This window comes from Hyperolius riggenbachi, chromosome 10, assembly GCF_040937935.1.
Source record: "Hyperolius riggenbachi isolate aHypRig1 chromosome 10, aHypRig1.pri, whole genome shotgun sequence".
NCBI classification, from domain to species: domain Eukaryota; kingdom Metazoa; phylum Chordata; class Amphibia; order Anura; family Hyperoliidae; genus Hyperolius; species Hyperolius riggenbachi.
Window position 1 is genome coordinate 280,467,311 of NC_090655.1, and position 13,131 is coordinate 280,480,441.

General features: G+C 45.6%; 1 pseudogene; it reads right to left on the minus strand.

Annotated features, from left to right (window-relative positions):
• Positions 1 to 572: 572 nt before the first annotated feature.
• On the minus strand, positions 573 to 685 carry LOC137537372 (U2 spliceosomal RNA; annotated as a pseudogene).
• Positions 686 to 13,131: the final 12,446 nt, after the last annotated feature.

A 13,131-nucleotide genomic window follows, 5' to 3' on the forward strand; every position in this document is an offset into this window, starting at 1 on the left:
CTTCCAGGTTATAAACTGTTCTGGATGTGCTGTCTAGGCTATATGAGACTATAGACAAGCAGGGCTGCTGCAGCCTTTCATCTGTCTGCTTTCAACTATTATTCTGGTATGCTATGTGGCTGCCTGTAGGAAGTGTCTCTCATAGAAATGAAACTGCATACAGTAGATAATGACTGGTTGCACAATGCGCACAGATAAACTTGTCTGTTTCAGAGCTTCTTTCTGGGCAGCAGCAGCCCCTCCAATGTCAACAGCTTTGAGTAGGGGGCCAGGAGGGGGCAGGCTTGGTCTTGAAAAGACTACACAGAAGAGTGACTCAGCTATAATGATTCCAGGTCAAACCTAGACTGAATAGTCCGTGGATTCTTATCACAGTTGATAACAGATAGATTAGACTGAGAAGAATAAAACTAAAAGCAGGGTAGGTGTTTACTGTCATGTTCCCACTGATAAATGTAATAAAATACATGAGGGTGCTTCGTCTCTGGTTCTCTTTAAATAGCTTTTTTTTTTTTTTTTTTTTTTTATAAATACATTTGTATTTCTTACTTTGTTATAATAAATAACAAATCTATGCATAACCATAAATAACTTTCAAAATATTTTTTTTCAGTACCCTCCCTTTCACTAAAACTTATCAAAACCGATACTACACTTGATCTCAGCCAAAAAGCCGAGAAGCGTTCCATTGCTTGCGAGTCTCCACTGCGTGGCTCTGCATTGGAGTTGGGTGACTCCACCCCCACCACGAACGGCAAGCAGGACTGCTGCTGCCAGTCTGACACCTGCTCGCTTTCTTTACTTTTTTGAAAATTATCAGTTAGAATTATTTTATTACCTTGAAATTTTGTATTAATATTTTTTTTTACTTTGTTATAAATAACAAATCTATCCACAAATAACTTTCAAAATCATTTTTTTTTCAATATCCTACCTTTCCCTGAAACTGATCAAAACAGATACTACAACTTGAGAAGACACAGGTGTTTGTATACAGCACAAGTTCTTTATGGCACCGTACAGGTCCGCTCTCATCGGCAGGTATTAGCTCTGGAATTACCACACTTATCAAAGTAACATATCAAGGGAAAAAACTGTGTAGAATTTGATAAATAACTCTTCAATTTTCAATCTAGCAAATTAAAAAAAAAAACATATTTTTCAATTTTCATCTTCCTGGCCTGCACTCTCACCGACGTGCGCACGAGCACAGCTATCACTACACAAACATTGCAGCCCAGAGGACTGACATGTTATGTCCTGGGAGTGTCAACTAATGACAACCGTTTGCGGCGGTGCGTTAAACCATGAGTTTGGTCTGTCAGTGTGAAGCAGTACACACTTACACTACCTGCTGATCCATGTCTACACACGCAAGATGTTTTCAAGCACTTTATGCCTCCAATTTATGAATGCAATGTGATTTCTGCCCTTTAGGGATTATAATCCTACTCTGTGTCAAATCTGTAATTTTCCCCGGGACTTTCGGTGTGTATGCCACTCTGCATGTCCCCCTCCAGGTGTTAGACCCCTTGAAACATCTTTTCCATCACTTTTTTGGCCAGAAACAGTGTTTTTGTAGTTTTTTTAAAGTTCTCCTGCCCATTGAAGTCTATTGCGGTTCGCCTGTCCACGGACTTTAGCGGAAGTTCGTGTACGCGGTCCGCGAACCCAAAATCTGAGGTTCGAAGCATCTCTAATCACCAGGCGATTACTTGGAAACAAAGGCCAGGGGCTCAGGATCAATAGTTTCCTTAAAAAAAAAAAAAACTTGCTTAACCACTTCTCCCCCATGACAAGTATCTACACCCCTGAAAAATTCCATAATGCCGCCAGGCGTTCATAGTCCCTCCCCCGTGTCTTCCCCCCGCGCTCATTACTGCTGCTGAGTGTTAGATGGGAGATCAATGAATAGGTTCACAGTTCCCATTCATTAATCTAAGTCCCCGTGTGAATGACCACTGCCATCCATGAGACAGCGCCGTCATTCACAAAAGCCAACACTTGCGTGTCCACGCATTACTTCCTCGTAGTGATATAGTTATTTACGTAGTGATACTATGCATAGGGAAGTTATGCGCAAGGACATCTTGTGGTCAAATAGTAAAATTACATCAAAAACCTTTTTTTTTTAAAATACATAAATAGTTACCTTAGGGAATGAACTCTTTAATATGTTTGTCAAGAGGGTATATTACTGTTACTGTATAAATTGTGGGCTTGTAATTAGGGATGGACTTAAAAGTGAAAAAAATGCACCTTTATTTCCAAATAAAATATTGGCGCCGTACATTGTACTGGGGAATTTTAAACATTGCAATAACTGGGAGAAATAAAATGTGTGGGTTTTAATTACGGTAACATATTATTTTAAAACTATAAATAATTTTTAAATTTTTTTCTTTTTCCTTTTAAAACACATTTAGAATAAAATAATTCTTAGCAAAAAGTACCCCCCAAAGAAAGCCTAATTGGTGGTGAAAAAAAGAAGATATAGATTGTTTCGTTGTGATAAGTAGTAATAATGCTATAGGCAAATTCATTGAAGGAGCGCTGACAGGTGAAAATTGCTCTGGTTTGTAAAGGACAACTGAAGTGAATGGTATATAGAAGCTGCCATATTTATTTCCATTTAAACAATACCGGTTGCCTGGCAGCCCTGCTGATCTGTTTGCCTGCAGTGGGGTCTGAGTAGCACCAGAAACAAGCATGCAGCTAATCTTGTTAGATCTGACAATAATGTCAGAAACACCTGATCTGCTGCATGCTTGTTCAGGGGCTATGGATAAAAGTATTAGTGGCAGAGGATCTGCAGGACAGCCAGGCAACTGGTATTGTTTAAAAAGAAATAAATATGGCAGCCATCGTATACGTCTCACTACAGTTCTCCTTTAAGGGGAAAAACCCTTGGAGGTGAAGTAATTAATAGGAAAGTGTATTTGATGCTGTACCTTGCAGCTTGGTTATGATACATTTGCCACACATCGTTTGCTAGTAACATAGATGTACTTATCCCATGGCCATCATATATATTCTAGTGAGCTGCAGCAACTCCAAAGTGCTCATTTTTAGCAATACCATTGCGAACACAACTATATAGCCTTCTTCTTGAAGACATAAATAAGGCTATCATGCTGGTGCGTGACGAGACAATGAACAGATAAATATAATTACAGTTCAAAGAGTAGTCTTAGACCGGTCAGAACTTGTGCACAAGTTTTTAGTGATATCGAGGTACAAAGTCGTTAAGCTAAATCGTAGTCAATTCGAGCAGGGTCATACACGTGTATCAGATGTCAGTCGTGTTACAAGGATCAGACAGTAACAGAGTCAGGGGCAGGCCGAGTTGGTAACGTAATCAGATGGCAGCGGTACAGAAGGACTAGACAGAGGCGAGGTCAGGAGGTAGCAAAAGTCGGTACACAGATGAACAATACAATAGATGTTACTTCAATAATACCACAAGGATATTACGAATAAATTACAAGATATAATATCAAATAACACTGCCTGACTGGAGTATATATATATATATATATATATATATATATATATATATATATATATATATATTGTGCTGCGCACAATATATTAATATAGCTCCCACATATAGCTAACTAGACCAAGAACCAGCGAACTGATTAGTATTAGTGAGCTACTGAAGCTCCTGGCCTTATATACACCATGACAATTCTCCAAAACCACTCCCCAGGTGATGTCATCCTATGACATCACGTCAGATCCGCCTCCTCATCCTGTAAAGGCTGCTCTGACTCACGCGCGTGCGTCTGGCTGAAGTGGCCCTGATTCACCACCCAGGAGACGCCGGGGATGCCGCCCGATGCGGAAGATCTCTCCAAAGACTCCAGCGTAGAAGTCCCGCCGCTCGCCCCAGACCCGCCGTGGGAACTGCCGCTGGAAGGTAAGGATATTACAAAGGCTTTCCTCCTGGAGGTATAAATACTGTTTTCATCCTGTTTGGGTTGGAGTTACATTGTTGTGAAACAGGACTGCTTCAGTTACAGCACCCAATACTGTGTTACATGAATTAACATATTACAAACATAATCATTACACACGCCAGGCCTACAAAATGTTGTCTTGCTAGAATAGAGGTAGAAACATTGGTGCAATCAGGGCCATTTCTAGCATTTTTCACAGCACGCAATAAATTCTGTCCCACCAAGAAAAAAAAAAAATCAGATGCTATAAAACATCCCATATGATATAAACCGTGTGTCATATAATACATGCTGCCACCACGCTCCTCAAATACTAACAGCATGAAGTATGTCACCTCCTCTACAAGTTCCAACTAGGGTTGCTCATCAGGAGCTCATGATTACTGCTAACCCAGAATCACAGGCTGATTTAAGCAATCACAGGGTTGAAATCGGCATCTGTGGTCTGCTGCAATCATGGATGCTAGTTTCGAATGCACCCGTGATTGCATTCCAATACAGCCTGTGATTCTGGGTTCCGGCCACAATCACGAGCCGGAATTTGTGACTGGGGAAATTACGTGGCTGGGCCAATCAGAGAGCCCCCAGCCGAGGACCTTGCAACCAATCAGTGGAGGGGAACCTCTGCCCTCCACTCCTCTATATAAACCGGCGGCCATTTCAGAATCTCCGCCCTTGCTTGTGACTTCTGTGGTACTGAGAGCATCTTCAGTGCTATTATTCCGTCTGAGCAAGTGCTTTACTGTTCTAAACTTTTAGCCATATTTCCAACACATTTATTCTATTCCTGTATAGTTAGCAAGTGATTTGATTGTGTTAGTTTATACAGTCAGTGTAGTGTACTATTATGTATACTGTGCATAGCTTCGGATAAGCGTTCAGTTAGATTAGTTAGCTAGCTTAGCTGTGCTTGTAGTGCAGGCCAGGACTGTAGGTAGTGGTTGGGGATTAGGTGATCTGTACTGTTGTAGTTTATTTCAGTGTTAGTCTAGTGTACCAGCAGCAGGCCAGCATTACTGGGTCTCTTTGCATTGTGATTCTGCTGCCTGTAGTGTGTGTGTACTGCGCTCTTTGTGCTTTTTGTTGTTTGTCAGTGTAAAAAATAAAAATCACATTACATTAATTACACATTACAGTAAAAACACCACACATTTCCCCCTTTTCATTCAATAAAGGTAATTTGAAGTGAGTGTAGAATGTCTGCCAGAAGCAGAGGCAGCAGGAAAGTAGTGCCATTGCCGCCGCCGGGTCTGTGGCTGGTCCGCCAACAGCCAGTGGTCACTCAGCTGTGGGGGAGGGAGCTGAGTGCACAAAGCACAGGTGCTGCTGTTCTCACCCATTTTTGGCACTCGGGATCGACGTGTGGCCATTCAGGATAGGCAGGAAGAGGCAGTCGTGGAGCTGAAGGCGGAGCAGCAGGCCACCACCAGTTCCACACTGACCACCAGCACTCCTCGCAGCAGCAGATGACCCCCGCTTGAGATCACATCTACCCTAGCAGCCAGCCAGCCCTCACTGGATAAAATATCGATGTTCAGTCCAGCGTCCGTGAGCGCCTTTAGGGCCGTTGAGGGTTTTGAAGTAAAGGAGGTACCTGATCCAGGGGGCGAAAGAGGTGGTTGTGGGGTCAAAGGAGCTGTTTGGGGAGGAGGAAAATTTTGGGAGACGTGAAGGGTGGGTCAGCACAGCATGGTGGCCAGGGGCAGGGCCAGCAGTGGGCGAGGAAGACAGGAGCCACATCCTGCTGCTTCAGCCACCAGGCAACCCCCAACCAGAGGGAAACGTGCACCCCCTTCAAGCTTTAGGGGGGTGTTCACATCCCCAATATGGATTTTTTCACTGTGTCCACCCTGGATGAGAGTTTTGGCAGTTTGCAATTCCTGCAAAGCCCCTCTCATCAGAGGATGGGATCCATCCAAGATGGGTACTTCAGGCCTCCATACCCACTTGAGGAGCCGAAATTGAGGCCAGTGAGGGCAGCCAGTCCTCAGTGGCCTCCTCTGCTCCCTCCTCAGCTTTCCATGCAGGAAAGTGGCAGACTCTGCTCAGTGAGAGCTTTCCGGATGTGACCAAGCCTCTGCCTCCCCGTCACAGGTGCGTCTGGATGCTGAACGGGTTGCTTGCCCGGGCCATGTGCTCCCAGCTCCTGCCATACTCCCTTGTGCAGGAGGGGAGTGACATGCATGCGATCCTGCAGTATGGGATCCCGGAGTGGAGTATCCACAACCGCCACTACTTCTCTCGCACGGCTCCAGTTTGTGGTGGCAAACGTGACCTGTGCACTTGATCACTAGGTGGGTGAGCGGGTCCATGTCACCATGGACTCTTGAAGCAGCCGGTTTGGGACAGACCACTACCTGTCTTTCACTGCGCACTGGGTCAGCTTGGTGGAAGGGGGTGAGGCCTCAGCAGCAGCATCAAGTGGCACAACAGCAGCCCAGTTGGTGATGCCACCCTGCGGGTTCAGGGGAGATGCAGCAGGCTCCTCTGATCCCGTTCCCTCCACTGGCACACCCTGCAAGTGTGCCCGCGTCAGCAGCAGCATAAAGCCACTGCCAAGCGCTGCTAGACATACATGGTCAGCATGGGGAAGCAGAAGCTGATGTCCATCAATGTTCTCTCCACCCTCTGGGAATGGGAGCAGAGGCGGCTGACCCCCAGAGGCCTCAGAATCAGTTTGGTGGTGTCTGACAATGGTGCAAACCTGCTGACCGCCCTCCACAGCGGAGAGTTGACCCACGTCCCCTGTTTGGCCCACATCTTGAACCTGGTGGTGCACCTACCTAGGAGGATGGAGGATCTTCTGTAAGTGGCATGGAAAACTGTTTGCCATTTCTGCTGCTCTGTCACTGCCTCAGTGATCCTGGCTGACCTGAAGCAGCGCGAGGCCACAGCACCATCTTGTCATTGATGTCCCAACTCGCTGGAACTCCATGTTGGAGTGGCTGTCCCAGCACAGGAGGGCTGTCACCCACTACATCGTTTACAAGAACATCTCTGGCACCACAAACCTCAGATCATTCCGTCTTCGGATTGAGGGCAGATGAGGCAGGTGTGCCTGGTGTTGGCTCCCTTCCTCCAGGGAACCAACATGGTGAGCCGGGAGCGAACATCCCTCTGCGAGGGGGTGCCCATGGTTTGCCTGCTGGACAGGGCCCTGTTTGGTCTGCTGGAAGCAGCTGGATCAGCAGACAGCTGCACAGTCCCCCTCTCAGGAGGAGGAGGAGGAGTACATGCAGGTGGTGGAGGAGGAGTTGGAGGTCCCTAACCTTGCTGCAGAGGGGGAACCGCAGAGTGCTGCTACAGTGGTGGGCGGTAGGAGAAGGCCGGATGATACTCAGATTCAGCAGGCAGATGAGGACAGGTCTCAGGGTGGATGACAAAGATGTGGCTAACGTGGCGTACATCTTCCCCATAGCAGCGCACATGCTGCATTATCTGCACAGGCATGGTGATACAGACATCTGGATCACCATGATCCTCGACCCACAGCTGAAAGTGAAGCTGGGGAGTTCATGCAGCGATCATCAGACAATGAAAGTCGAACAAGGGAATTGCAGGAGGCCCTTGTTCAGAGACTAGAGGAAGCTATCCCCAACAATGTCCCTGTCCAGCCAACCCAGCAGCAGGCGCCAAGGAGATCTTCTGGGTATCACCAGGCAACTCTACACGGTGGAGCTGCCCAGAGAGGAGTTGCCAGCAGCAGCATCCTCCTCTAGTCACCAATGGTGGTTGACTACATGGGGTCGATTAGTGGCTTGGATACTGTGAGCCCTGAGGACTCCATGGAGTACTTGGTCAAGAGGCTGGACATCTGGAGCGAGCATGCCCAGTACACCCTGGAAGTCCTGTGGTGCCCCCCCTACCTGCGTTCTGTCAGAGAGATGCTTCAATGCTGCCAGTGGCATGGTCACAGAGAAGCTCTCTCGTCTGTCCACCTAGTTGGTGAACAGACTGATGTTCATGAAAATGACAAAATGTCATGAATAACTGGTGCACTGGCCCTTTAAACAGCAAAAGATCACCTCAGGAAACCATTCCTGGGGGAAGGCAGGTTGAAAAACTTCAAATGTGCACACAGATTATGAACAACCCCACTCAACGATCTATTTGCAAAAATACTTTTTATTACTAGAAAAAAAACGTGACCCCCTATCCCACTATAGGACATGAACCCCCTAAAAACAAGATGTGGGCATATTACCTAGGAGTACTCCTGGAAACACGCATGCCAACATTCTCATCACATCCACACTCAGATTATGGTCGGCCGACCTATATACTGCTTGTGTGTGACAAACTGCTGTCAAAGCACCATTTTGCTAAAATCATTGTCACCTCAGGACTAACACAGTCTTAAGGTTTCCAATCGGATTGCAGTGACCAAAAAACAATAGTCCTTGTATTGCTGGTGCAATAAGCACTTTCTTGCGGTTTGTGGGTGGACAGCGTGATCTATATAATCATAGCATTCTGCAGCACAGATTCAACCAGTCTCTTATGCTTCTGCAAACTTTACTGCTCAAAATATCGATTTCCAAATCTTACCAGATGTTTGTATCATTCACCGCGGTGTCCCACGGGTTTAACAGGCTCACCGCCGCCCGGCTCACCACGTGAGTGTTAGCCATGCGTCATGTCTCTGCTCCAGGCCGTTCCTCCAGCTCATCATCTCCAAGCCCCACCCACATACGTTACGCCCACTGTCACGCGGGCTTCCTCAGTGCGATGGTGGCTTGCTGGGATGGGTCTCCCTCCCTTTCAATCTCAGAACCAAGCCTCGTTCTGGGTTCTTTCCACCTTGCTGTGTTTCAGCCTTCTTTGTTTTAGCTCTATCAGAGCCGCGCTGCATATACTTTGTATTTGGGCTTCATTATCTCAAGTTGCTTGCATCTATATCAGTCTTTGTTCCTATTTGTTCCCTCATTCTTTTCAATTTATGTTATTTGACTAAATTCTTAATCTCAACATATATATAAGAGCAGTCCACAGTTTCCAAATGCTTTTCACAGGGGAAGTGTACAGGGAAATCCATTTATTCCAAATAATGATTTTAATTAATTTTGCCCGTTATTTCTTCCACGGTATAAGCTCATAGTAGTCAGGTTTTACTGTAACTTTGCCTCAATTTTGCACTCAATACATTTCAATCTCATGCACCACCATACACACAAGGCCCCATTCACACTAGAGCGTTTTGCCGGCGATTTCAGCAAAACGCGCAAGCGCTAGCACTTTTCAAAGCACTAGTGCTATAATACACTATGCGCCCTTTCTTACTTAGGCAATGTGAGAAAACGCGGAAAAGCCGCCACGTGTGCTGAAAGCAAGGCGGCTGATTCCGCGTGTAACGCGGCGGTTTGCACGCGTAGGCACGCGTCTGGTAGTGTGGCAGAACGCGGAAAAGCCGCCGCATGTTCTAACTGCAGAGCGGCTGTTCCCGCGTCTAAAGTGGCTGGGTCTGTTAGTCTTCATAGATGGATGGAGAGCTACGCGCGCGGGCCAGGAGTCAGAACCTTTATACCAGCAGGGGAAGTGTCAGCTGATCAGGACGATCAGCTGATTCCTGCTGGACACATGATTGGCTGAGTGGCTCGGGCGGGGCAGCTGAGTCCTGCAACTATATATTCCGCTTGCTTGTCAGTTGCTGGTTGTCTGCCATTGCAAACACTTACGTGGAAGCATACAGACCTTAGTCAGATCCTACAGTGTGTTTGAACCAGGAGGACCTGGGAATTCACACTGAGCCAGATTACTTTTGTTTATCACTGTGTTATTCTCTAGCATAGTTCCAGGGTGTTGAGATCACGGCCTCACACCCCAGACTAGGAATACTGTATATCATCTGTGTTATTCTCTAGCATAGTTCCAGGGTGTTGAGATCACGGCCCTCACACCCCAGACTAGGAATACTGTATATCATCTGTGTTATTCTCTAGCATAGTTCCAGGGTGTTGAGATCACGGCCCTCACACCCCAGACTAGGGAACTGTATTATCATTTGTGTTATATTCCAGACTAGTTCCAGGGTGCTGAGAACTCGGACCTTGCACCCAAGACTAGGGAACTGTATTATCATTTGTGTTATATTCCAGACTAGTTCCAGGGTGCTGAGAACACGGACCTCACACCCAAGATTAGGGAACTGTGTTATCATTTGTGTTATACTCCAGACCTGCTTGTGACGCCCATCTTCCAGGGGTCACTATCTACCAGGTCTTCTTGCTATCCAGCTTGGGACTCCGCCCCTTGGACGTCTCAGGCTGCCGCAAGATCTCTGCACTTCCCAAAGGAGGTATTTCTCATACTGCCAAGGACCTCCTGCTCCTCGGGTGGTCCTCTCTCAAAGTATTACTGTTACACCAAACACTCACATATTCAAAGGTGTCCAGAGGTTAGCAATATATCTGATTCTTGGTGATACTGCAGATCACCAATAATCAGATTCTCTCTGCGTGCTGACACCAATCGTTACAGGCAATTTGCGTTATTCACCGGCGATTAACGCAAATCACCAAACGCCTAGCCTGCACCATTTTCAGGCGGTTTCTCGGTGATCGCGTTTCAGTGCTATAGAAGCGCTAAACGCAATCGCGGAAAAATTGCTGTGGTGTCCAGTGATTTTTCCGCCTATAATCGCTTTTAAGTGTGAATGGGCCCTAATGCCCAGATCTTTATTATCCACTATAAAAGCATAAGATATGTGTGTGTGTGTGTGTGTGTGTGTGTGTGTGTGTGTGTGTGTGTGTGTACAGTGTGTGTGTACAGTGTGTGTGTGTGTGTGTGTGTGTGTACAGTGTGTGTACAGTGTGTGTACAGTGTGTGTGTGTGTGTACAGTGTGTGTGTGTGTGTGTATGTGTGTGTGTGTACAGTGTGTGTACAGTGTGTGTGTGTGTGTGTGTGTACAGTGTGTGTACAGTGTGTGTGTGTGTGTGTACAGTGTGTGTACAGTGTGTGTGTGTGTGTGTGTGTGTACAGTGTGTGTACAGTGTGTGTGTGTGTGTGTGTACAGTGTGTGTGTGTGTACTGTGTGTGTGTGTGTGTGTGTGTATAGTGTGTGTGTACAGTGTGTGTACAGTGTGTGTGTGTGTACAGTGTGTGTGTATGTGTGTGTGTGTGTGTGTGTGTACAGTGTGTGTACAGTGTGTGTGTGTGTGTGTACAGTGTGTGTGTGTGTGTGTGTGTGTGTACAGTGTGTGTGTACAGTGTGTGTACAGTGTGTGTGTGTGTGTGTGTGTGTACAGTGTGTGTATAACTAACTTCCACCAGTGAAAAATAACATTGGTGGCCTAGCTATAAACAGACCAGGATCATTCACAATTCCCCTCGGACACCATATGCTTTCTCCAACCATTAATGGTCTTTCAAAAAATGAATCAAATTCAACTCAGTATTTAAACCATTCGGCATCGGTGTCCCCAAATTATAAATCCATCTATTCTCAATTTGATGCAGGAGTTTTTCGTGATCACCCCCCTTGTTACTTTTTTAGGGCCTAATGATCCCCTTAAAGGGGAACTGAAGTAAGAGGTATACGGAGGCTGCCATATTGATTTCCTTTTAATCAATACCAGTTGCCTGGCAGCCCTGCTGGTCTATTTCTCTGCAGTAGTATCTGAATAACACCAGAAACAAGCATACAGCTAGTCTTGTCAGATCTGACTTTAAAGTCAGAAACACCTGATCTGCTGCATGCTTGTTCAGGGGCTATGGCTAATAGTATTAGAGGCAGAGGATCAGCAGGGCTGCCAGGCAACTGGTATTGCTTAAAAGGAAATAAACATGACAGCCTCCATATAACTCTCTCTTCAGTTGTCCTTTAAATCTTAAACACTCTGGGTCACTATTGTGAAAAAGGACAAAGTGTGTTCCAACTTCCCAGTGGGCTTTTTTCGTTTCAAGGGTATTTATTGAAGTAAACGAATATACAGCATATAAAATAATCATAAAGAGGCCCCACGCAGGGGGATGCTTCTGAAAACTCAAACAAATATTCAAGAAAAATATAGAAATGTTGTTTCCATATAAAATGCCAGGTAGTTAGAGTAAATATATATCACCACATTTTAGTTTTTATGTATAGGGTCTAGAAAGGAAATAGAAATAGAAAAAAGAAGAGGAGATAGTGGGAAGATATAGGGAGAAAGAGGAAGCTGTAATACAAGGAAGGACCATGGGTGGGAGCACCACTTCCTGCCAATGAAACCTACCAGGGGAGAGAAATAGAGGGGGAAAGAATAAGAGAGGAGAAATTAGGGGGGAAAGGGATGACAAGACAGTCAGCAGTTTGAATTACCAGATTACACTCGTCCAGAACATTGTGGCCCCATCACGAAAGCATTAGGTTACAGCCCATAATACTTAAACCATGCCAGTATTTTAGATAAATAGTGTACATCAACGCCTAGAGGTAGTTAAAAGGTATAGAGTGTATATGACAGACCTTCGTGTTGTTGCCACTCTATCCAAGGTGACCAGGTATCATTGAAGGGCTCCAGCCTATCCATTATATGTTCATATAGCATGGTCTCATTCAGATTTTTGAACACCATCTCATGGGACAAAGTAGAGGATCTCCAGTTAGCTGCTAAATGTCTTCTAGCTAAAACCATTGTGTGTTGAATAAGGTTTTTTTTTTCATCTGCTGTGTTGATATTTGTTATGTGTTCTCCTATTCGTTCCTTTAGGACTCTTTTGGTTTTGCCTATGGATTTTAGACCAGAGTTCCCCAACCCTGTCCTGAAAGCCAACCCCCAACCCTGTCCAGAAAACCACAAACCTGCACAGGTAAGGTAATTAGTGTCTCAGCAGAGCTGAGTAACTACCTCTGTGGATTTCCACAAAACATGCACTGTTGGTTGGCCTTGAGGACAGGGTTGGGGAACACTGTTTTAGACCACAGGGACAATAATCATGTATATAACGCCCTCTGAATTGCAATTCACAAAACTTCTGATTTCAAATTGTCTATTGCCCTTGGCTTTTTCAAACTTCTTTGACTTCTCTACCAGTCTACAGTATCTGCATGACCCACATGGGTACATGCCTGTAGGGAAAGGGCCCAAGAAGCCCCTACCTGCATTTTTATCCTGTGTCTTTGAATACACTTCTGCTCTCACTAGTGAGTCTCTCAGATTCGGTGCTCTTCCTGGTGTCATTAATGGATAT